Here is a 27,450-nt window from a genome sequence, read left to right as displayed (position 1 = left end):
TCAGGGTTGGGGGCATGGTGGCTCAATAAGCTAATTCTCCACTGTAAGTGCTGGCAGCCCACGTGGATACCGTTTTGTGTCCTGGATCTTCACTTCCCATCCAGCTTCCTCCTGGTGGCCTGGGAAAGCAGTAGAGGATGGGCCAAAGCCTTGGGATCCTGCACATACATGGGAGATATGGAAGAGGCTCCTGACTTCCTAATGGCTCAGCTCCAGCCATTGCAGGCATTTGGCGTTTGAACCAGTGGATACTTCCATCTGTCTTTCTCTCTTTCTCTGTAAATTTGCCTTTCCAATAAAAGTAAAATTTTAAAGAACATAAATACCTTTTGTGAAATTCAAAAATACACTTATGCAAATGCACACCCAGCTCCAAGTGATAAAATAAGTATACTCTTCACTTTTCCACTGATGTATCAAAAATAGTGCTGTGTTATATGTCAGACACACTTCCTTTGTGGTTATAAAAAAGAATAAGCCAAGTTACTCAGCATTAGTATCACATATGTAACACAAAACCTGTAAATTTCAAATGAATGCTTTATACTCATGCAGCATCATGAGATTAAAAGGAAACCAAAGTATATTTTTTGCTTGTATAGCAATAATTTCTTTCACTTTACTTGTTTCCAGCTTTCTTTTATGTTAAGGAAACTTGTACAAGGAAATCTTCCTTTTCTGTAGAAGGAAACTTGGTGAGCCAAGCATTTTTGAAAGCTATAGTTTACAAGCCATAGTGTAACCACATAAAACAGAAGCAGATGATTGGAAGGAAAAGAAAAAAAATCTGGATTAGAGTAGAATATAACAGAGCAATTATAGATTTTTAAAAATTTTGAGGCAGAGAGATCCATCTTTTCTCTCTTGGCTTACTCTGAAAATGCTTGCAACAGTCACACTGGACCAGGGCCAAAGCCAGGGACAGAGAATGCAATCCAGGTCTCCAACATGTGTCGTGGGAACTCTGTTTTCTGGATCATCACAGATACCATCAGGATCAACACTTGCATGAAGCGGCAGACAGCTGCTGGAGCTGAGCTTTGAACCACACACGCTGGTATGGGATGTGGACATCTTAAACTCCAGGCTAACGCTCTTTCCTAAAAGTTATCTTTTACTACAGGCTCAATATTTAGCAAACATCATGCTTGGAAGTTTCATATTTATTGCCATGTTTAATCCATACAAGGATGCAACAGTGTAGCTATTACTATCATCCCAGTTTTGTACATGGATGATGACAAGTTGGGACACATTAAATAGTTTGAAGAACAGTGTGATATGGTATTAAACATTGTAGGGTTTAGAGTTAGGTCACTGGATTTCATAATAGTAAAACATTGAGATGTGCTCAACTTAATTATAAAAGTCAGAAAATGAGGAAAGGAAACAATAAGGACAATCAGTAAGTAAGTAGTCTAAATCAAGAACAGACTGTTGCACAATCCTGAATGTACATTAGCACCCTGAGTGTAAAAACCCTGTTAGATGACATCCCAGTCTGCACTGTTAACTCCAACTGACACAGACCTGCCTTTATCCTGTGGATCTGTATCTCAACTGGGCGAACTGTGGGTAGGAATACAGGCTTCGCACCTTTGTAAAGTGAATGGTGTAAAAGATGAATGGGAACTAAAGAAAATGGCTAGTGCCTGAAGTTTCCTCTACACGGATTTCATCCTTGGATGAGTGAACGGGGAAACAAGCACAGTGCTGTAGTAGCATAAGAATAAGTGGCCATGAATGATGCACCATGGTGCTGTATCTGTGCCTCATATGTATCCGCATAGAAAAGTAACATTAAATGAATTAAACCTATATGTGTTTTGTGAATTAGAACTCTTTTTTTTAAGGCATTAGTATTGAACTCTGATGTGTGTGAGGTGGGGGAAAGGAGCAGAGAGACAGAGAGACATAGGTGATAGCACAACTGCAATTCTATCTCGATAATACATAATTTTATAACATCCTAAACTTGTTTTTTTCCCCTAGCACTTTAAAAGGAGGTAACTAAACATTTTGTTTTTATTGTATCATTTTGTACCCACAAGTACATGTAGAAAGCATTTTTTCAGCTTTGGATAACAGCATCTAAGAGCCTCTAGATTATGAAGCTCCTGGAGATAATAGCCCTCATATTTCCCTAAAATATCTAAAATTGAGCTATGAACTCCTTTTTATCTGATCATGAAATAGTTTTCATTTCATTTAGGCATGCTATATAAGCACAGCAATCTGCACAGCATTTAACTGAGATTGTTGGTTTCCTTCTAATCCTCCCAAACTCTACATTCCTGGTTGTAGACATAAAACAAATCCCGACAGAAAACGGTGCAATGGATGGCTTATAATGGCTTATAATGAGACTACATTTTTATCTATTTAAATTTTATTTCTGTTAACCTTCCTCACTGAGCTTGGAGCTGCATTTTTCTACATGATAGACCTTCAATAATAACTACCAGATGAAATGCTGGAATTTTTTTCAATGATACAGGCAGGATATGCCCAGAGTAATGAACCACATAAAATGTAAATTGCATCTCTAAGTTAAACAGCCAAATTAGCAGACCAAAAATAATAAACTGGACCTTAAGAATAATAAACTCTTTCATGACAAAGGAAAAAAATTAGGAAATGTCAAGAATAAATCAACAAATTGCAAAAACAAAGGTGTGGCTCACATCTCAGAGAGCAGATTAATTTTTCTAACATAGAAAATGCATTTTCTGTGGATTAATAACAGAAATACAGGCAACACAAAATAAAATTGTAAGAAAGATCAAAACAGTTGGTAGAAAATACAAAAGGATTTTAGGCGCATGAAGAGAAATCTAACCTCTGCACTATTAGAAGAAAAGAAAATCAGAACTACACTATTGCAATAGCAAAAACTGAATTAAAAATAAAAGCGTGATACAGCCAAAGTTGAGGGGAAATACAGATTCTTGTATGTGATAGTTGGAATATACAAGTGCACTTCAAAAGTTCCTGGAAAATGAAATTACATGACATTTACTTTGGTGAAAAATATTTTAAAATTCATAAATACAATGTTTCTTTTAAAAGTTTATGGAAAACATGAATATAACAAACTACTCAAGGACCAATATTGTGGCATAGTAGATTAAGCTGCCTACTGCTGAGTTGGTATCAAATATAGGCACAAGTTCCAGTCCCAGCCTCTCCACTCTTTTAGTCCATATTCCTACTGCTGTGACTGGGAAAGCAGTGGAAAACAGCCAGGACCTCTGCACTCAGATGGGAGACTCTTATTAAGCTCTTGTCTCCTGGCTTTGGTGCAAGACATAAGAAGCACTAATAAATGTAAAACAAATTAATAATTAGTTCAACTTCACTCATCAACAAACATTATAAAGGGAAAAAATAAGGCCTATGGTAGAAGAAGGCATTCTCAATGTATATATTCAATAAAGTACTTGCATCCAACATATTCCTAAACCTAACCCTAAACTTCACCTTGGAATTCCTAAGAGAGATGATAAAGTTTTTCAATGGGCAAAAGATAAGCACAAGGATTTTATATTAGCATACAAAAATGGAACTAATTATTAGAGGATTACAAATTAAAACATAATTAGATACCAAGTTCGTATCTGTCAAATTGGCTAAAGTGAAAACGCTAGACTACACGTACACCTCACGATGTGCAAGAGATGGATACACCATGGCATATTCACACAATGGAATTCTGCAGAGAACAGAGAAAATCAACAGACATGTGACATGCAATGGCACTGAATAATCTCACAAAACAGTTGAACAGAAGTCAAAGAGAAGGGCGTATACTGGATAATTCCAAAGGACATTAAGTTCAAAGAGCCATACTGAAGATAGGTGACAAAAGTCAGAAGAGTATGCACATGTTTGGGATAGAGTGGAGCAGAGGATAGATTAATAAGGAACAAACATGAGGGACGTTGCCGGATAAGCACAATTTATTATTTGAGTAGTCACAGTATGGGTATAAAAATTTTCTGAGGATAATCAGCTTTTGTTACGATGTGTACACTTACATAAATATGCTATATTTATCTTATGAACAATGTATACAGCTGTATTAAAACCTTAACGTGCCCGAGCCTTTCAAACACAAAATCCCACTTCTTGAAAGTTTTCCAAACAAGTATCAGAGGTATACATGCAGCCATATAACAAATCCTCAATTCTGTCACTTCACTAGTGTAAAACTAAAACAAAACTTCCCCAAGTGAAACTGATCATATTCACAAACTGTAATGTAAATGAATTCATGGGCATGCATGCAATGAGAAGTATTCCAGGACCAATACCCATGTTAAATTAATTATTTAAAAATAAATACCATATACAAGTTATGGCACTGATTTTCCTATGCATATTTTAAATATTAATATCCACACATGAAACAAAGGACTTAAAAGAGAATTTTCTCAAAAGACACACAGATAACCAACAGGCATATGAAATCATGTTCAATATCACTAAGTCAAAAGCACAATGACATGTTAGATTAGCTACACCAAAAGGATGAAAGGTAAAAGCTCTTGGCAGGGGTATAGAGAAAGTTAAGCCCAAGAACAGTGTTGGTAGGAATGAAAATCAGTTCAATCATCACAAAAAAAAAAATGTATGGAGGTACCTAAGAAGTCAAACATAGAACGACCATATGAACCAGCAATTTCACTAACTGGGTGTATATCCACAGGACATAAAATCAGTATTGCAAAGACACAAGTGCACATTCATGTTAATAGTGTTAGCTGTAGCAATCAACTTAAATTGAAATGTCCATTAAATAATTAATAATGAAAATGAGGTTCACCTACACAATAGAATGTTCCTCAATCACAGAAAGAGAGAAATCTTGTCATTTGATAGTGCATGAATCAGCCTGGACAGTATTACTTTAACTTCAAGAAGATAGAGAAAAAACAGTACCATCTATTTCAAGTGATCATACGCTATAAATATATACAGTATACAATTTTTCTTGTGAATGAATTCATTTTTTAAATCTGCACACATAGATAGATATTTTTCAACGATGGAAACATGTGCACTTATTTATTAGCCATGATTTTGTTATTCTGGTGGGCGTTGCTTTATTCTCTTGCTTGAAACAGCATGACTGATGCACAAATGCTTTCAAATCCTTTAGCCTGCCTTTATTAAAAGTAGCTTCCCCTTTCTCCCCATATCTACGCCAGCAGCATGGACAACCTGTTGTGCATCTACTCCATGGAATCCTGCACAGACATTAAAAAGAATGAAATTCTACATTCTCAACAAAATCGTCCCACCTAGAGATCATTATATTTAGTGAAATAAGCCGACCTGCAAAGGTGCAAAGGACAAATATCCTATGTTCTCTCTGATATAAGGAAGCCTTCATGCAAAAATACACAATAAATAGAGATAAACATGCATGAACATATATTCATCTATAAGAACTGTACAATGGAGACTAGCACACATAATGTTGGAAACTGTTGTTGATGTTATGGTATGGCTTTTAATTGGTAGGAATGATATTCTGCCAGCTATGTCTTCAGACCAGAGTTGGTCTCCCCCAGAAACTGTTGAATTGAGCTGGGCAATGAGATACTGGACTCTATGCATGGCACATGCTTGCAATGAAAGAAACAAGACTGGATTTGAACTGCAATACTACAATGTAGTGGAGCAATCCACCATGGGGGGGAGGGCACAGGGAGCGGATGGGGGAACATCAGAGCCTATGAAATGTTGTTATAAAATGAAATGCAATAAATATATATATATATTATAAAAAAAGAAGTATAGAACCCAGTTGTATATAAACTAAAATTGAAATGTCAATGAAGGTGTCACAGGATGTGGTTAAGAACTTGCATTTTTTTTAAAAATATTGGTGACTCAATACTATGTTAATTAATTCCATAACGTTATAAATTGTTGTTATGTTGAGGCTTTTAATTGATCGGGATGATACTCTGCCGGCTCTACCTTCAGACCAGAGAAGGTCTCCCCAACAAGCCAATAAATTTATCTGGACAATAAGGTGCTGGACTCTATGCTTGGTATATACTTGCAATGAAAGAATCTCAACTGAACTTGAACTATGGTTATGCAATAAGGGGGAGGAATCTACCATGTGGGGAGGGTTGGGAGGAATCCAAGTACGTATAAAACTGTGTCACATAATGCAATGTAACTAATTTAAAAAAAGAAAACACATTGTAATATGCATCTATACTTCTGAATAAAGGATGGATTCTCAATGAAATTATAGGGTGCTGGGCTTTCTACCATTGTCCATAACTACAATGTCAGATACACTTAAATAGCAGAATGATGGACTTGCGACTGCTGGCGAGGGACTACACTATTGTTATAATATAGGGGAAAAATAGTTGGGGGAGAGTGGGAAGAGTGGAAGGGAAAATCCCTGTGCCTATGGAACTGTATCATGAAAAATAAAAAATTTTAAAAGTATCTTTAACAATCTGACCCTATCTACCAGTCTTCATTCTTTCTGATAACAAAACTTTTTATTTTTGTCAGAATGTGTCTTTATTAAGCCCTTTAACTCTCTTTGTTTCTATTCTTCTATCATTTTATCTGCCGTTAATTTATCTTCTTTTCCCTCAACAAAATACCACTTTCCCTAAGTGTAACACATGAACTTTTCCCAACCCATAATGATTCGGACAGTGAAGGTGACAGCTCCCCAGAAAAGATTGTCTGATATCTCTGTAGCAGCCAGGACAAGAGAAAAAGGCAACAGTCAGGCTGGACCACCTATAATACTCTGAAGTGTCCATAACTTAATCCTTGACATGACCTCAGGTTCTCGAAAAGTCCCTTGCAATGCTGAGAGTGTTCATCGCAAGAAAATATCCCATTTCTGGAAGGGATCTTACTTTTCTTCATCTAGCAGATCATGCAGTAAACTAACTGCTCCAAACTGGCTGCTGTATACAAATCCGGAAGGATCCATTTGCTTGTTTGTTTCAGCTCCTTGCTACCAAACAGGATGTAGCTCTTAGTCTGTATAAACACATACCCATTGGAGAGTTTCAATTACACTTAGATGAATTTAAGTATACTCAGATGAATTGGCCTCAAGAAATGTTACAAGGTCCACACTGGTTACTCACAACCATGTCAATTCCATAATGTTGCAAATTGCTGTTGATGTTATGTCGGGACTCTTGGTTGAATGGGATGATATTCTACCAGCTCTAACAACGGACCAGAAATGGTCTCCCCAAGAGACTGTTCAACCCATCTGGACAATAAATAGCTGGACTTTATACTTGGTATATGTTTACAAGGAAAGAATCTTGATTGAATTTGAACTGTAACACTGCATCAAGGTGGAGGAAGCCACCAGGAGGGAGGGGCATGGGGGGGGGATTCCCAGAGCCTATGAAACTGTAACATAATGCAAAATAATTAATAAAAAAAAATAAATGTTACAAGGTCGATCAGAGACCATACCAGACACAGAGACCTTAAAGTTCAGAGCCCTTAGTTACTGGCTGGGATGACCTGGACAGCAACCTCTGGTAAAACTTGGAGACTTGTTGCTGCTCTGTACCATCCAAGGATTTTTTTTAACCTTAAAGACACAGGCCTCCACTAGAACAAGAGATATTACAAAGACACAGTGACATAATCAGCAGTCTTATTGTTTATCCTAATGGTGCCTGGCAGTTGGGTTCCAGGTGGTGGCTCTTTCCCTCACCCTCAGATAAGCACTCAGCTACAAAGCTTTCCCCGATAGCTCAGGCCAAAACACAGGTCTTTCCTATGTTTACCGCCACCTTTACCAGCTGAAGGGCCAGTTCAGAGCTTAGAAGTTCCCATGCATGTGATAATCCTCCAACAGTAACTCCCGGGAGGAAAGAGTGCCTAACTTTGAGAATTTCTATTAGTTCCCCCTTCCTCACATTGTGCCAAGATTGGCATAGCTGATTGGATAGCCTTTCATGCCTGCACCAATACTAGTTTAGTTGATTGGACATTTTTTTATGCTAGTGTGAGTCTAAAAGTCCTTAACAGTGGCATGTCAGGGTCGCTCCCCTCTTCCACGTGCAGTGGTACTGGGCAGTCTGCCGGCAGGTGAATAAGGACTCAAGAGTTTCTAAGAGTCTGCCTCCGATTTCTTTCTGGGATAGAATCAGTCAGGTTGCAAAACCTCTGAATGGAAATGACAATTCTCTGTAATAAACTCAGTGGCATTTACTATCTTGGCTACGTCATTAGACCCTTCCAGTTATTAGTTTTTCCTTATTTTTAATATTGTCTTCCAGCTTTATGTCTTTTTACCCTGCCTTTTCCCATGACCTTGCACATGTACTCATGTGTGTGCACTCATACACACACACACACACACAATTTCCATGTCTAGCATCTTCTCTTATACAGTCTAGCATTGCTGCAAGAACAATCACACAAACCAGTCATTTACTAGAAGAACAGAGAGGTGAAAATGGGGGATTAAAAGCATTATTTTGAAAGTACTTAAGTTCTCACCTATGACATTTCTATTTCAAGTGCTTGTTTTAGTCTATGTGTGAGGGTCCAAATTCACTAGAACAGTCAGAGTACGTCTTCCCCAGCAACTAGATCGGTGAGAGTTCCTTGGTGGAACCCGGGAGCACGAGAGTCTCGAATCTGATCAGTTCGAGATCTTTAGATCTTTAGCTGCCTTTGCACAATCCAGCTGTGGTTATGAAGTGGTCATGCAGTTAATCAGTAGCAAGACTAAGGAATACATGCATAAGGCTCAGCTCGTGGCACGCTTTCTGTCAGTTTCCCTGGGATTTTGGATTCTGGAGCTAGAGATAAACTTGGCAGTAGCATTTATCAACTTTCAATAAATCCATCAATATTTACCTAATAATGATTTTCCTCATCACTGTCCTATGTAACACATGTATATTCAGTTCTCCCTTAGGAAAAACATATTTTATTTATTTGAAAGTCAGAGATAAAGGGAGAGATCTTTCTTCCATCCACTAGTTCATGCCTCAAATGACCACAATGGCTGGAGCTGGGCCAGGCCAAAGCCAGGAGGTTCTTCTGGGTCTCTCAAGTGGTCCAGGCAACCAAGCATTTGGGTCATTCTCTGTTACTTTCCCAGGCACATTAGCAGGGAGATGCATTGGGAGCAGGGGAGTTTGGACTTGAGCTGGCATCCAAAAAGGATGCCGTCAGCACGGGCAGTTACTTCATAGTGCTGGTTCCTGATTGAGGTTGTACTTAACCTAACAATAACATTTCAATGCTAACACCCCTGCACCTTAGAAAAAGTTAAATTACAGTGCACACTGAATGCATCCTAAACAAATACTCATTTGCTACCTTGCTAGCAGCAACAAAAAACCCCAAAGAATAAAACAAAACCATAACTGCCTACATTCAGTAATGTCACTTACATAATTCATGTATGTCATTTTTTCTTTTGGATAAAATGCAAGTGGTATGAAATATTTGGAGGTCTCATTTGGAGTCACAAATTTTTAAGCTTCAATAAATTAAAATCACATTAGATATCTAGACTTTTGAGAGACAGATTACCAGGCACAATGCTCTATTAATTTTTTACAAATAGAACAATCCTTACTAGAAGGTCACTTATTTTTCCCCCTCTGGAAATTTAATAAAAGTATTATGAGTAGAAAATTGAAAATACATTGTGGTTATATGCCACCAAATATTTAAAATTGTAAGTGCAGATACAATTACAAATCTAAAGTGATCAATTGCAAATTATTTTAAGACAATCACTCAGCAATGGCATAGTTGTTGGGGTTTTTCTTTAAAATCAAGCAGATTTATTGGCGGAGGCATGCAGATTCTATTTACAATGCTATGGATTGACGGGAATATTTCCTGCATTGCTTCTGGCTTTAAGTGAATGCAATAGTGAAGCCTCCACTATCAAATTCTAACATATAGTAAGTTTACTGCATAATCACTTCATTATGACACCTGATTTTTGATATCATTTCCAAAGATTGCAAATACATAATGCAGGATGTGGTAAATGTACATTTTTAGCAAGATTTCAAAGTCAGTAAATTTTGATGTACAATAAATCGGTTTGTAGTCCTTGAAGAATGCCGCTCTCACTATATCACTAAACTCATATTGGCTTTCCAATAAAGCTTAGCGTTCACAAGTGGTGTTCTTGTTCATGAATTTTTAGTTTGCAGTATAAGTAACTCACGCTATGATAAAAGAATCCTTTTAATACACACAGCACATGGAAAACATTATTTGACCAGTTTCCTTGATTCAAATCTATCCTAACATTATGTAAAATGCCTGATGAGGGCTCCTGGAGGCATTAGACAAAGGATGTGAATTGCTGACTTTGATTTGCCAACTTTCAATAGCTCCCACTTATCTTTGAAAATGGATTTCACCGCTGTATAAACCTACCTATTGACCTACCCACACACTCTTTACTACTTAATGTGATTTTTGTCACCCATTGCTTAAACCTGAGGACAATATAACTCACAAAAAGTTAAGAAGTGTATATAACACATACCCGGGACAGAGAATGTGCTGTTGCAAATTGACCCAGTGTTTCTCACCTTCCTGCCCACTCAACCATACTCATTCTCAGAGCCCGGTTCTACAAAGACAGTCTGTGCTACAGGCACTTCTGTTCTCACAGTCTCCCATTAGAAATCCTTGATTGTATTTTTTTTAGATTTATTATTATTATTAGAAAGCCGGATATACAGAGAGGAGGAGAGAGAGAGGAAGATCTTCCATCCGATGATTCACTCCCCAAGTGAGCAGCAACGGGCCGGTGCGCGCCGATCTGAAGCCGGGAACCAGGACCCTCTTCCGGGTCTCCCACACGGGTGCAGGGTCCCAATGCATTGGGCCGTCCTCCACTGCTTTCCCAGGCCACAAGCAGGGAGCTGGATGGGAAGTGGAGCTGCCGGGATTAGAACTGGCGCCCATATGGGATCCCGGTGTGTTCAAGGCGAGGACTTTAGCCGCTAGGCCACGCCGCAGGGCCCCCTTGATTGTATTTTAACTAAATAAGCTAAACAACAGCCTGGCTTACTAAACAAAGGTGCTGTGGATTCTTAGCAAGTGCTGCTTTTAATTTTCTGTTTGCTTGGTTTGTTCATTTGGTTCCTCTGAACACAATTCAAAGAGAATGGAGGTGGGCTTTTGGCCTGGGAATGAGGACCCCCTTTGGGATGTCTTAGCTCACTGCAGCTCCAGACTCCAGCTTCCTGCTATCAATGAGCCTGGAAGAACAGTAAGGACTTCCTGCCATCCATGTGGGAGACCTTGATAAAGTTTAGAGGTTCCAGCCTTGCCCTGGACCAGCCCCTGGACTTTTCCCGATGCATAGGGAGTGATCCAGGAGATGGGAGCTATCCTTCTCCTCTTCCCTCTTCCTCTTTCTCCTTCCTTCTACTCTCCATCCCTTCATCTTTTATCTCTCCTGTAATATTTTTTAAAGCAAGGAATCTAAGTTACAATATGCAGTTTTATTCCAAAATTAAGAGTCAAGATGAAATGATGACTGATACTTCGTAGGTCACTCCTTGAACTGCTAAAATCAACTTTCCTTACAATTGAATTTAAAAACAAAGACTTGCTTCATATATATATATATATATATAGATATATATGCATATCTATATATCTATATATATAGATATATAGATATATTAAATAGCACAGCTATTCAACAGTCATTGTTGAAAAAAGTTATCTTGGATATTGCTATAAGTCATACTTCAGTACTGATACATTGAATAGACTTGCTAAGCTTCATGATTCTTTAACACCATAACACAACATTTCAGAAAATAATTAATTCAGTGTTATACAAACACATACACCAATTTGACAGTTTGGAATGACATGACCATGAATTGCTGTTTTTAATCTCAACAGCTTCTGGTTAGAAGGCTTATTTGTAAAACTCATTTCCTAAAAGAAAGAAAATCACCACACTGGAATAGAGTCCTATATCTTTGCCTGCACCTGTATGGAATAATTTTATTGTGATGTGCAAAACTACCAAGATTAAAAAAATATTTTTGTAACAAATGGCATAATGTGTATAATTCATCTATATTTTCTGTGTATTATTCCATACTGTTGCAAATTGACACATTATTGTTATTTATGTCATGTAGTGAATATTACTCAGAAATGAAACATGCCTAACAGTGAAAATCAATATCCTTGGGAGTTTTCATCTTACTGACACATGAAGGAGTAATAGGATGAGAAGCTGCTCCAGGAAACAGCAATGGTTAGGGAGGATGTGTACTAGTTCTGAGTCCAACAACAGGAGAACAGCATTGCTATACACCAAATCAACTGAAGCTTCCCTGGGTGTGCAGACAATACAAGGAAAGGAATTAGAACCAAGTGGTGGCTAAGTCTCTCTGCTATCAGGAAAAGGGAAGAGCACAGAAAAGATCTCAGACACCTAGAAAACAAAATTAGATTTCTTTAGGAATAATAGCAATAGTAATAATAATAATAATAACAGAAGAGCATCATGGTAGAAGTCAAACGCCAGAATGGATTTTCTGCCAGAATTGTTGCCATTAGGCCACTGAAATGAGACTCAAAGAGCAGGGGGCCACAAGCTAGGGCATGTGGGTCAAATCCAGGCACCGCCTATTTTGGTACAGTTTGAGAAATCAGAATGACTTGCACATGCTTATTCTGAGAAAAAATTAAGAGGTGTCATGAATATTCTATGAATTTTAAATATGTGTCCACAAAGTGTTGCTAGAAAATATCTGTGCCCCCTCATTTATGATTTGTTACTTGTTGTGGCTGCTTTCATGCTATAATAGCAGACTTCAGCTGTTACAGCACAGATTTCACAGCATGCAAAGCCTAAAACATTTATACTTTACAACTTTACAGAAAGAGTTCGAGATACATGCTCTAGGTGATCAGAGTTCTGGTTCCATCTCTTGTTCATCTTCTTTCCTGCCTACCAGAGCTTCTTTAAGTTGTGTGCTAGTGAGGGTGATGCCAGAGTTCAATAAATGGAGGCGGGGAGAAGCAGAGGTAAGAGACATTTTCAAATGCACTATCCGTTAGCTCCCATTCTTCAGGCAGGCATTAGACTTGGAAAATGTACAATTGAAAAGTGCGCCCTCCAGTGGATATTTTGTAAACTCTCCATGGCTTCTGAGTTATTGAGAGTGCCTATAGTCAGGACCACATTAGTTTCAGGAACCTCTTTGATAAAACACCCCAGATGCTGATGATGCTGATGTAACATGGCAAAGCATTTCCACAAACTGTAAGCACATTGATCCTTATGCTCTCATTTTAAAGATTTTTTTTTAATTTTTATTGGAAAGTCAGATATACAGAGAGGAGGAGAGACAGAGAGGAAGATCTTCTGTCCACTGATCCACTCTCTAAGTGACCGCAACAGCTGCAGCTGAGCTGGTCCGAAGCCAGGAGCCCGGAGCCCGGAGCCCGGATCCTCTTCTGGGTCTCCCACATGGGTGCAGGGTCCCAAGGTTTTGGGCCGTCCTCAACTACTTTCTCAGGTCACAAGCAGGGAGCTGGATGGGAAGTGGAGCCGCTGGGATTAGAACCGGCGCCCATATAGGATTCCGGCACATGCAAGGCAAGGACTTTAGCCCTAGGAAACTATACCAGGCCCTCATTATATACTCATTTTAGAATAGCTTATAATGTTTAATAGAATGTAAATTCCACACAAGTACCTGCTATACTGTGTTGTCTAGGAAAAAAGGACAAGATGAAAGCCTGTACATGTCAAGAGAAGCTTTGGAATAGTCTGTTTTTGGTTGAATTATGGATGAGGGACCTGTGGATATGGTAGTCCCACTGACATGCGCAGATGATAGTTTCAGCTGGGGCTAGCTGAAGCTTGCAATTACAGCCAGCTGATATTTGGAAGCTTAATGTTCAGACTGGCATATGCTTAGCAAGAGTCAATTCTCTATACTTGTATTTAACTTAAATATCCTTTCCTTAGCTTTCCAAGAATTTGTGTGGTTCAGAACGATGCACAAAGAAACACAACAGGAGCAGAAGTTGTGGCATTGTGGTATAGCCACTACCAGCAATGCCAGCACTTCATAAGCATGCTAGCTTGAGTCCTAGCTGCCTCACACACTGGGATTCACATCACTGCTAATGTTCCTGGGAAAGCAGAGTGAAGATGGCACAAATAGTTTGCTCTCTCAATTGGAAGTGGAGCAACCAGAATTTGGCTCCATGTCCACAAGGGATGTTGATATCTCAGCAATGGCTTCAGCTTTTATGCCACAGTGCCAGCCCTAGGACAATTTTGCTGTCTGTGGAATCCATTTCTTCAATCTCTGGCCACCATGTTGATTAGGGCTCTCCTAGTAATGTGCCTGAGGACTATGCTGCAGCCACATTGTGCAGGATGCCAGAACTCAACAGTTTGACTTCAAGATCAATGCTTGTTCAACTTTTTTGGCCTCCAGGCTGCTTTTACCACAAAACCCTATTATGTGCCATTAATTATTAGATTAAGGGACAAGACACCCGAACACAGGAAGAGCTGCACATGGATAGTGCTACCATGTTTTAAGAGAAAGGGAAAGGAGGGAGGTATGGCAGTTTCCTGGGGTTCATCCTCTAGCTGAAGGAGCCTGCTGGTAGCACCCATGGGTAGGTGGAGTTTGGGGAAAAGAATTAAGAGTTGGGGGATTGTATCAATACAGCATGGGAGGGTAACAGGGGCTTGGATATGAGCTGATGTGCATTCCAATACCATTTTTGCCACTATTAGTATAATATGGGGTGTGAAGGGTGACTGGTATATTTGGAGCTCTATTTCTTTCAACCTCAAAACACAGAGATTGCAGGAGACTAGCTCCGAGGTTCCTTAAAGCTGAATGGTCAAGAAATTACTGTTTCCCCAGCAGAGAGCCGAGTAATATACACAGCTCTGAGGATATCACTGAGTTCATAAGCAACAAAGACTATCTCCCTGCCACCTGGAAGCCTGTGAACACAAAAGATGTTCTCAGAGGATTTATTAGGAGCCTGTGACACGGGCCTAATATGTGAAAAATCCCATGACAACGGCAAACCTTGTCACCCTAAGCAGATGTAAGCTTAATTTTCTTCACAGCAAGATAATAAGCACTATAATAGAGCCTAACAAAGCAATTTCAGACCCAGGCTTAACACAATCAACTACCATGGTGTTTGAGGATTTCAACACTTTTCCTCCAAAGCTGGTATTTTCTAAGACAGCCTGTATAATGGAACTAGAGCATTGACAAACACCAAATGGCTAATGATTTTGTGTAGCCCGAGGGCTTTGCTGGTGGAACTCATCTCCTTGGTTCTGGAGAAGTTTTTAGCTACATTTCTGATGACCTTGTAACATGCTAGCCCTCTGGTTTCCTAGAGACAGCTGGTGTGCAACCATTCTCAGGCCTTGGGAGACACCCCTTGCAGAGGATCTCCAGTTTGGAAAGGACCTCATAGCACTTGTGAAACAGTTTGACAATGTATGTGAACTACACTAAAAGATATTTCCCATTCAAAGGCAAACACAGAACCTGCTCCTACCAGTTCGTTCTTTAGAGGCTTGGTGCAAAGAGGAGCCTCCTAAAAACCACACACCTGTCCATTAGAACATCTCTCTTGGACACTCGATGGAGACATTATGTTTGTACACGTATTTAGGAGGCAGACAGAGAACCAGACAGACGAAGAGAGACAGGGTGAACTCCTACCCACTGGCTCACTTTCCAAACACCCATAATGAGCATCTGGGGTCAGTCCAGAGCTGAAGTGCAGGGAGCTGGCAACTCAATTCAGGCCTCTCACGTGCGTGGTACTAACTCAGTCCTTTGATTGAATCCTGCTGACTCTGCCAATCTGTATTGGCAGGAAGTTAGGAGAGTTGGAAATTATATCCAGGTTCTCTCCTAACAATATGCATGTCTAGACTGGCTGAATGCCACCTGCCCATGATGAGTCTCTTTAAAGGGCAGATACTGTGGCATTTTCTCTAAGATCTGTAGAAACTAAATTCAAGGTTATATTCCTTTTCATCAATTTTGCCAAAAATACTCAGAGTTCCAAATTACACTTAATCTATAATCTATTTTCTACAGGTGCACACTGATTTTTTTTAAGCTTTGACATTGGTTTCACTCATGCAAAACACACTGAACTGGTTAATTAGCAGTTGAAAGAAACATTATTTATGGCTGTGCATGTGACAGACAATGCTCTAGGTAAATCATCCCTTTCTTCAGTGAGTATCTATTCTGGAAGAAAAGACAGACAGTTAAGCACATAATTCGAGTGCTGAATACCAATGAAGACCACACAAGCATTTTGAAAGCACAAAATCTAGACAGCCTATGTCTCCTGAAGGGAGAATGGAGATACAGGTGACAGAAGGGAAGGATGACTTCATGCAAGAGTCATCCATTTTGCTCCTCAATGATAAGTGAGCAAAAGTCATCCATGGAGCCCATGGAAAGGTGAGATGCTGGCTTGACCTAGGAAATGGTGAAAAGGAAAGATTTGCTTAACTCTGGAAATGACAGGCAAAAGGCAGAAAATACAGTTAAAATGAAGTTTCATAAAAATGAACACATTTTTACATCATGGGGGGCAGGATTGGGGATACACTTAGGCTAAAATATCCAAGTGTTTCATATTTTTATTTACACCTTCTTAAGGCCTAGTTCTGGCTAGAATGTGGAAAAACACACTGACAGATGGGGAAGTTTACAGAATGTTGTGCACCATCAGATGGACTTTGGAATCTATTTTATAGGAGTAAACATCTTAAAACAGATTATTAAAGAAACAAAATTTTAGAAGATTGGAGCGAAAGGGAGTCTGACAGCATGAGAAAGCCAAAGCGCAGCAGTAGCTAGAACAGAGCCCATGTGGTCTCTGCGGTGGATCCTTGTCGCCTGGCTTGGCTTAGGGCTGGCTTGCGATGGTGACTTCCTTGTCGATTGCCAGCACCTCTGTTTGCTTGGCTCAGGGGAGCTCTCCCAAGCTGGGTGTACCTTTTCTTGGTTTTCTCCCTTTCCTATTTGACTAACTTGTTCTTTCGTTCTACTTCTGAGCGTGTTTCCGCTTACATTTTCTTGCTGTCGTCCTAATCTTAGAGAGCATGAAACTGACACTTGATTCTTCATTTCTTTCAGAAGCTACTTAAATAGCCCATGGTTTATTCACAAGCTGCCTCTTTATCAAATAATATTTGTGTGTGCCATCAAAGCATAGGTCTTCGTGACCAGACAGAAAATCTTTACTGGTTGCTATGCAAGATGCATTGAAATGATTTCAAATTAGCAACTCATATGTGAAAGAGACTTTATAAATTTGTCCTACATTTGACAGTAATTCTAATAATCCTCATGTCACCAAACATTTCTCGTGAATGTGAAAAACATTTTTCGAAGCCATCAAAAATAACGTCAGATTTAACTTACCCATCCTAGAGGAAAAACTAAATTACTTTTTGATTCTCTTACAGGAACAGATGCTGAAAGAAAATGAAGCCTGAAAGAGGAGAAGTATTTTACAGTAGTGTATATTCCAGTGTGATAGACGACAAGCAAAGATACACTGCAGTATTCATCTCTACTCCCAAATACAAGGAGGACTCTCAATGAAACTGTCCAATACACCTTAACACTTGGATGCTGGACGCCCCACCATTGTGTATACCTTAAATGACATGGTACACATAACTAGCAGAATGATGGACTTGTGACTTGCTGAAGGACAATACTATTGTAATGACATATGGGAAAACAAAGGGTGGAAGGGGATATGGGGAGGGTGGAAGGGAAAACACCTGAGCATATCAACAAAAAAATTTTTAAAAGATCTATTATTTTTCTCAATTTTGTCACATTTGTGATATTTGTCAGCTTGCTATAGACATTTTTTTGCCTTCACTTCTTTTATTTTTGGTAAATGCTCATCCTCATATTTCATTTCATAATTTTACTATTGTATTTTTGGCTTTAAGATGTCCAAAGTAGAATATTTTAAATATTAAAATTCAATATCAAATTCTATCAATACCAGATAAATTTGGCTTACATACTATAGCTGAATACAGAAAATGACTTTGTTTATCAGCAGCTGTGAGCACTTTGGCACAGGTACTGCTACGTTGGGTATTTTTTTTCTTTTATTTTGAAGACTTGATTCCTTCTCAAGGATACAAAAACAAAAAATGACAAAATCAAGACTTGTTTATATTTATACATTAAAACCACTATCAGATATCTAAATATTAGTTTTGATTGTGATCTTAAGTTTAAAATAAACTGGATTTCTTGCAGAATGACATTTTAAAATGTAGCCTCACAAGGAAGTTTGGTTTAAATAACCCCTCAATGTTTTATCTTTTACCTGCTGCCATTACATTGTCATAATTGCTCATCATGCAACAGGTTCTAACATGCAAAGTAACAATTTAGAGGCCAATATAGAACAATAGAGAGTAACACAAGCTTAATTTTTATGCATCATTTGTTCAGGAAAACCCATCATGAGGGGAAATAGCTTAGAATAAGTTCAGTGAGGGTTGCCATTTAGTTAATTAACTTAACCATTTTCATTAGCAGATTCAATATTGACTTTAGAATAATGTCTTCTTAATTTCTTTCAAGCAATGAATATGGATGAAACGTTTTCACAGGTAAAGTAAAAATTAAGATATATTAAGTAAAGCATAGCAATTAAGTTACTGAAATGTTGGAAAATTAATATACGGTTCTTTCATGAACTTATATTTGATTGCAGTGTGCTCTTCCAAACTTTGAAGATATGGCCTTAGTATTGGCACATTATTTTAGTTTCTTAGCACAGGCTTTGTAATAATCTCAATTTTATAAGAAAGTGCATTTCTAAAGTGGTTGGAGAAGACTAAAACAATGCATAAATCCAATGCACTGAATATAATTTTCTGCTTCAATTGACAATCGAGTCTTTTGAAAAACAGACTTATGTTTTAACCTTTTTTGGCCACATTCATTTTATGTGCCTTCATATTAGAATAAACAAAATCAGCAGGCACCTATTGATTTTTGGAAAAGAAATCTCCTCTATAAGATTGAAAGAGCGAAGTTCATCATAACCAACTGATGAACAAAAACATGATGAAATTTGAAGGAAGTCATAGAGGCAAAAACAAAGGGTGAGTGTGAATACACTTGTCACACCAACTGACTTCCAAATCTGGATTTTGTTGTCTCTAAGAGTAGGAGGTGAAAAGTGCTACAAAATCATTTTAATTTTACTTAGGGCAATAAACATTTTATGGAGCATTGTCTTTCTCTGTTAACCACAAGTGTTTTAACCACATAGCTAGATTAATTGGTTAGAGATTTTGTTTTGTTTTAACATGCATACCCAAGTCCCATATCAGACATTATCATTTAGTGTCAGTAATAGAGTCCTGGTACCCAAAGCAAGCTTTTGTATTTGTGATTTGGAAATAAATGTCTAGCTATCAGTAGTAGAAACATCACAGCTACCATCCTCAAGGATTACAATGTCCAGTAGTAGTCAGGAAATCAGAAAGTTGCTGTGTTAACATTTTGTTCCCATTCTCAACCTGCTTTCACCTCAGATTTACTGATTTAAAATAGAAGTCTGGCAAAGCACAGTAAAATAAGCTAAGGGCAAGAAGTCCTTGGTTTAATGATCTGCTTTTATAAATTAGGAGCTCCTGGAGCTCAGCTGTAGGGGATAACCTTTCTAAGCCCATTTCCTCTTTTGTAGACCAGAGCCCATGCTTTTCACAGTATCTCCTTCTCACAGCTTCTCATTAGCTCATATGCCATTCACTGCAGAGTTTTATTTTATCCTGCATCATGATGGCACCCACATCCAGTCTGGCCTTTTACGTACTTAGAGAAGGAATTCAGCTCAGCACCTTATCACCTGTGGTGTTTGGTAGGGTGGTCGGGCCAGTCTTGTACACTTCTATTCTCTGTCATAATTCAGCCCCTACAAGGCTATCAGATTGAGCTATCAGATGTGCAAAGCAATTCTTCATTCTGAAGAAGCAGTTTCTCCCTGCTACATGTATTTAGGTGCTTTTGAAATTCATGCAGAGAAAGTTGAAACCACCCATGCTCTTCTAGAGTCTCTGATCCATCTACCAGGGAGACACAACCCTTATTTGGCCTGCCTGCATCAATCATGTATGTGAGGAAATAATATATGAGATCACTTCACTCCCTCAATTGTGTCTATGCTGGAAGCAACTGAATGCATTATCCGTCATGAGAAACAGCTGTACAGTCAACCACCACTAATGGCCATTACCCTCGTTGGCTGAAGATGAAGACTGGAGGTCCCTCAGCTTGACAATTAAAGCTTTTCAAACTCAAGCATGCGTTTTGCATTTTGAACACAATCACATCACTCTACTCACAAGCAGTGCTGCAACATGCATTTGCTTACAGTTTAGTTACCTGAAATCATCCATTCTTTGCTCTAATATTTGAAATCCTACCTCAGAATGGAAAATTATATGCACAGTGATTTCCTTTATCGCTGTGATTGAAGGCCTTTTGTGTGTGTGTGTGTGTGCTCTGCTGTGGTCCATTTGAGAAAGCAATTTTGTTTTTAGTGAACTTCCTCTATTACCAACCACTCTTGAGTTCTCTACTTTCCTCATGATTTTCTTCTCAGAAAGACTACAGGGTGCTAGAGGGATTATGGAGGTATTAATAGTGAATCTGTCTTCGATCTCACAGTATCTCTTTTAAAAATTCATACATAATCATCTGTTTGTGTTTTCTAGTATATTATGACTATTTAGGATTTTATCAACATGAAAATTTTATTTAGATATGCCCTCTGTTATATCACCAATATTCACCTCAATTTAAGCATTTCAATTCCATGATCATAGTGGTTGCAATTTTTTTTGTTTACTTTTGATTGACAGATAAACACTGCCTATGTTTGTAAGTTGCAGCATGCTTTAAAATACTCATAGATTGTGGAATGAATAAGCTCAGCTAATCAGCATATGAATTCCCTCTTGTCACTACTTTCCTTTGAGAACATTTAACATCTACTGTCAGTAATTTTCAAGGATACAATACCTTACTGCTAACTGTAGGAATCTCTATTATTTCTTAAGATTTATTTATATTTATTTGAAAGGCAGATTTTACAGAAAGAGGAGAGACAGAGAGATCTTTCACACACTGGTTCACTCTTCGAAGGGCCAAAATGGCCACAGCTAAGCTGATAGGAAAGGTGGGAGCTGGGAGCTTCTTCAGTGTCTCCCACGAGGTTGCAGGGTGGCAAGGATTTGGGCCATCTTTCACAGCTTCCCCTACACAGAGAGCTGGATCATAGGCAGAGCAGCAGGGACTCAAACTGGTGTCCTCATTGGATGCCAGCTCCACAGGGTGAAAGATTGGCATTCCGTGCCACTGAACAATTCCTGGAATCTCTACTCTGTTAAAGCACTCCATTTGGGTTGTTTTTGAGGACATGATAAATGTTCAATTACATGCTGAATGAAGAATACCAATGTTTTATTTCTCTAATAAGTTAATTCATTCAGAAAACTAATATTTCTGTCAATCAACAATGAACCAAAATACGTTTAAAAGTAACTTTTCTTTATTTGAGATGAATGATCACCTTAATATTAGATTGTTGATTATTAAGACAGGTAGCATAATGAAATATTCACTCCTTAACTCTGGCTCTGCAAATTTAATTATTTAAATATCTTTTTTTACATGATTTATTTACTATTATTGGCAGATGTACAGAGAGAAAAATCTTCCATCTGCAGGTTCACTCTCTGAGTGGCTGCAATGGCCAGACCTGAGCTGACCTTAAGCCAGGACCCTCTCTGGACCAGCCATGCAGGTGCAGGATCCCAAGGCTTTAGGCTACCCTTCACTGTTTTTCCAGGGCATAAGCAGGGAACTGGATGGTAGGAGAGAAGCTAGTACTCAAGCCAGTACCCATATGGGATCCCGGTGCATGTAAGGCAAGGATTTAGCTACTGGGCCAAGGCACCGTGACCTTGATATGCAAGATTCTATGGGAAATTGAACACTGTCAGCTAGCAACGTGTTGATCCTCACCAAGGGCTGTTAACATTGTTGAACCTAGGTTTCCTTTTTTAAATGAGGACAGTGCCTATTTCTTCCCATTTTTGTGAGGCTGAAATGAGCTAATGTATGAGAAATGCTTTGTGCAATATATACTAATTCCTAAAACTTAAGATCTGGAGAATTTAGGAGATCATTGAAGAGCTGCTGCACTGTTGATTGAACAGTGAGTTGAAGACTGATGTAGCCATGTCAGAGCTGTATTAATGTGAAGACTAAGCAAGAAAAAAGCAGTTACCATACAGAATTTGCTTCTAGAACATGTAACTGGTCTAAAACACAGTAACTCAATAATTTGTTGAGTATCCTATAGTTGCAAAGCATTTACTGTAAACCCAAAAGAAATTCAAGGGTTGCATTCCTCATACTTCTACTTCTGCATGTGTATCTTCAATACGATGTGTGTGAATTAGGCTAGAAAAGTGATTTGTTTTCCCTTTCAGGACTTTTGGTTGCTTATTGATTGACTGGTTGGTTACATCATACATAAAGATTTAAGAATGGACTCCTGCTTCCAACACAACACAACAATTCAAAGTGCCTCAGGGGCTAATACACAATATAGGGTAATCTAATTTCTTCTCCTAAGACAGCTGCTCTCAACACTGTTTGTGCCACTGATTATTTAGAGAAATACTGTCCACAGAAATATAATGTAAGTCATATATGCAATTAAAAGGTTTCCACACATTTAAAATGTGAAAAAGAGAGGCTGGTGCAATGGCTCAATTGACTAATTCCCTGCATTCAGTGCCAGCATCTCATGGGCACCGGTTCTGTTCCAGCTGCTCCACGTCCCATCCAGCTCCCTGCTTGTGGTCTGGGAAAACAACGAAGGATGACCCAAAGCCTTGGGACCCTGCAACCGTGTAGGAGAACTGGAAGCTCTTGGCTTCTGGCTTTAGATCTCCTCAGCTCCGGCCATTTGGGGATTGAACCAGGGGATAGAAGATCTTTCTCTCTGTCTCCTTGTCAATGGCATATTTGCATTTTTAATAAAATACTTACAAAAATAATTCCTTATAAATAATAATTGCTGCCAATTCATGGTCCTTTTCTCTTAAGAACAGACAAAATTTAAAAACAAACATTTTAAAGTCGCTGATGTCATAATTTGAAAAAGGTGGAAGATGGGAATTACTGTCACAATAAATATTGTTACATGTTCCGGCCGGCTAGGCCAGTAACGTGGGCACGGTGAAGGATCTGGGGATGAGGCACCTACACGGAGACCAGAGATGGTGGAAATGGCTCTCACCAGCCTCTCTCGAGGCCTGCTTTCATTGCCTCCACTCTTGACCTTTCACCTAGTTCTTTCTCCCGACTTTGTCTTGTCTGGGGATCCTTCTCCTTTTTTACCCTGGTTTGCAGCTCTCTCCTCCTTCTAATGGACCATTTTTTACAGCGGGGCTGCCCCACTGCTTGAGGGGATGGAAAAGCCCTTTTCGCCAAGCGCCAGAGAAAGAAGGTGACTATAATGAGAGCAAACCATGGGAATACGTCGCAGACAGTTTCAAAGAAACTCTGTGAGGCCTTAAGCTTAGTGTGGATGCCTTGTGACTGGAGCAGATCTCAGATTCCCTTAATTACCTGCATTTTAGAGAGTTTTTGCCCCATGATAAATTTTACTTATGCCCCTGTAAAAATTTCTAAACCTGCCTCTAGATTTCTGGGGTCCCTCAGATTGTCCCTGGTGCAGAAGGTCTGGGGATGAGATTAATTATGCCTCTCCAGAGTTCCAGGGGTCCCTCAGATAGTCCCTCGTGCCCTAGCACAGGGAGAGGGCCTGGGGATGAAATCAGTTATGCCCCTGCAAAATTCCTAAATTCTAAACTTACCTACGTGGGTCCAGAGGTCCCTCAGATGTCGTTCGTGCCGTGCCCCGCGTTAGGTGCCATTTGTTTCGTCCAGCTGGGCCAGTAACGTGGGCACGGCGAAGGATCTGGGGATGAGGCACCGACATGGAGACCAGAGATGGTGGAAATGTCTCTCACCAGCCTCTCTCGAGGCCTGCTTTTATTGCCTCCACTCTTGACCTCTCACCTAGTTCTTGTTTACGCTTTGCCCCACACTCTCATTAGCAGAATATTGGGTAAAGCTGAGTTCCATTAGACCAGGTGCTTTCAGCCCCAAGCCCATTGCCTGTAGTGCTCAGCTTAGCGAGTGCTAACCAACTCCTTAGCCCACAACAGTTACATGCTATCACAATTCCAAAAGCGTAACCCTTCCATATTCTTCGGACACAGAAAATATTGGCATAAATCTGTATTCAAGAAAATACCTATTTAAAACTACATTGTAAGTGAAATTATATTTCAATTTTTGCTCTAATTTGATATTTCTATTTGCAGTAAAATATTAGAGTCAGACCATTTCATGAATATAGTAAGAATTTAAGTTACTAGACAATAAGAAAGAAGTATTATTTCCATATCAAATTCTTTTAAATGATAGCCTAAAAATATGCCAAGGATATGCTTAGATTTTACCAGAAATCTAGCCATAATACTTTCAAAATATCAATGAAAATTTTAGACACTCATTTTGTTAAAAGAAAACCACCGTATGCTAAAATTTGAGTTTAAATTGGGATAAAAAGTTTGTATGAAAAGCAAATGAATTTTAATCACTGGCACTTTGACATCTCAGTGGTTTCTGAAACATCTCATAAAGCAATATTGTCATAATCCACTGTAAATTATATCTGCATTAAAGTCTATTGCAACCTATCTCTCCCCCAATTCTACATTTTGAAATGTTATGATAAATCCAGTTTCTTCAAACGTTATTTTATACAAAGATTATGATAAACATTTCCCCAATATCAAGTGAAAAAAATTGTTTGTACCCCATCCTAGAATCTTAGCTGTATTTTTAAATGCCAGCAAGTGAAAGGACAAACTAATGGGTAGATTCTCATGTGCTACAAGTGATCTCTTACTCCTAGCATTTGTGCCCTTGCAGAATCTCTCCCCCTTGAGAGTGAGCAAGACTAGTGGATTGCTTCTAACAAATACAATATAGCCTGTAATCAGAATCTTCCAGAATATATGTGGGTTTCGAAGCAGATCGTTGCCTAGTCAAGTTTTAAAGTAAGACCCTAACCCTGGTTGTAGCTTTTCTGAGACAGGAGAGCCCAGATAAGATTCCTGATCCATACATAGCCAGAAATTTTCTTGAAAGTACATATTGTTTTAAGCCATTGCACTTGAGATAATTTGTTATGAAGAGAAAGATAATTAACACCTGATATTTTAAGTAGCAAATATAGCACATACATAATCAAAATGATGATGAAATTGCAGACTGTTCAATATAGGAATATTGCAGAGAAGAGCTAGTGAGAATTAGTGGTCACTTTTAAGGTCCAATACTTGGAATTAGAAATCAATATATATGCAGTTAAAATGATACAATCTGTCCCTGGGTTTCTGAATATTAATTCCCTATCATTTGTGTAGTGTGCAAAAAATTTATCCCATTCTGTTGGCTGCTTCTTCACTTTGTTAATTGTTTCCTTTGCTGTACAGAAGCTTTTTAGTTTGATGTAGTTCCATTTGTTCATTTTGGCTTTGATTGCCTTTGCTTTTGGTGTCTTTTCTAAGAAGTCTTTCCCTGTTCCTATATCTTGGAGTGTGCTTCCTATGTTTTCCTTTGTTTGATGGTTTGACGGTTTCTGAGTGTAAATCTAGGTCCATGATCCATTTAGAGCTAATTTTCATATAATGTGACAGGTGTGGGTCTTGCTTCTTAATTCTGCATGCTGCTATCCAGTTGTCCCAACAGCATTTGTTGAATAGATCAGGATTAACAAAATGTGCAACAGAAATGAAGACATTTTTCAAAACAACAGATTCAAATGGCTAACAGACATATAAAAAGATGCTCAGGCTCCCTAGCCACCAGAGAGACACAAATGAAAACCACATTGAGGTACCATCTAACTCTGGTCAAATTGGCCTATGTTCAGAAATCAACAACACCTGCTGGCATGGATGTGGGGAGAAAGGCACCCTCCTTCACTGCTGGTGGGAGTGTAGGCTAGTACAACCACTGTGGAAATCAGTATGGAGAGTGCTTGGAGAATTGCAAATAAACCTGCCATATGACCGAGCTATCCCACTCCTAGGAATATAGAAGTGAAATCTGCATATGAGAAGGGGATCTGTAATCCTCTATTTACAGCAGCACAATCTACAATAGAAAAGACATGGAAACAATCCAGATGTGCTTCCAAAGAAGAGTGGTTAAAGAAACTGTGGTACATCTACTCCATGGAATATTATTCAGCTATTAATAAGAATGAAATTATTCTACTTACAACCAGGTGGTCCCAACTAGAGATCATTATGCTCAGTGAAATGAATCAATCACAAAAGAATAAATACCGTATGTTCTCTCTTATATTAGGAAATCAGCATGGAAAGTGTAACTTCAATAATCCAATCCATACTGTTTTTTGTTTGTTTGCTTGCTTTTTTGGCTGTATCCCATGCATTTTGATGTTTTTTTTTTTAATTTCAGTTTGGTTTATTCCAAATAATTTCTTTTGTCGAATTCGTCACGGACTCATGGATTATACGATGGCATCATTTTTCCTGAGAGACTTTTGTGTTTCCTTTTTGTCACCCATGTGTTTGTTACTCATCGGCACATTTTTTCATGGTGCTATAATTTGTTGTTGATGTTGTTATTGTTGATGTTGTGGCTTTTCTAATGCATACCAGTAGTTGACCTTGTTTCATGGCTTCTCACTTATGGAAATGTATAGTGATGGAGTACTGGGGTCTATCAAATACAAATATGGGGGTATAATGGAACATACATCCCTGCTTCCAGATGAAAGATGGATCTCAATGAAATCGTTGGACATGTATAGACAATGGGATGCTAGACTGTCTGACATTGTACCAACAATGTTCGGGTACACTTAAATAAGAGACTGATATAATTATGATTCCTTATGAAGGACTACACTATTGCAACAAAATGGGAATAATCTGATGGGAGGTGGGAGTTTGGGGGGGGGGAATCCCAGCCTATACGAAATTGTACCACATAATTTAAATTCAAAATAGAAATACATTAAACTGAAAAAAAATGATAAAATCATTAGGGTTTCATACACTCTGTCACATTTTGCTTTTTTAAGTTTTAAAAAAAATTATTTGAGAGGGCCCAGCAGTGTGGCCTCGCAGCTAAAGTCCTCGCCTTGAACGCGCCCCGGGATCCCATATGGGTGTGGGTTCTAATCCCAGCAGCTCCACTTCCCATCCAGCTCCCT

At 38.7% G+C, this 27,450-nt stretch overlaps 1 protein-coding gene across 5 annotated transcripts in view; it reads right to left on the bottom strand.

Annotated features, from left to right (window-relative positions):
* Positions 1–27,450, bottom strand: part of DMD (dystrophin) — a 1,951,117-nt gene that overhangs the window by 710,898 nt on the left and 1,212,769 nt on the right. The gene's annotated exons all lie outside the window — the stretch shown is intronic.

Source organism: Ochotona princeps, chromosome X, assembly GCF_030435755.1.
Source record: "Ochotona princeps isolate mOchPri1 chromosome X, mOchPri1.hap1, whole genome shotgun sequence".
Classification (NCBI taxonomy): domain Eukaryota; kingdom Metazoa; phylum Chordata; class Mammalia; order Lagomorpha; family Ochotonidae; genus Ochotona; species Ochotona princeps.
This window is presented reverse-complemented; position numbering and strand designations above follow the sequence as displayed.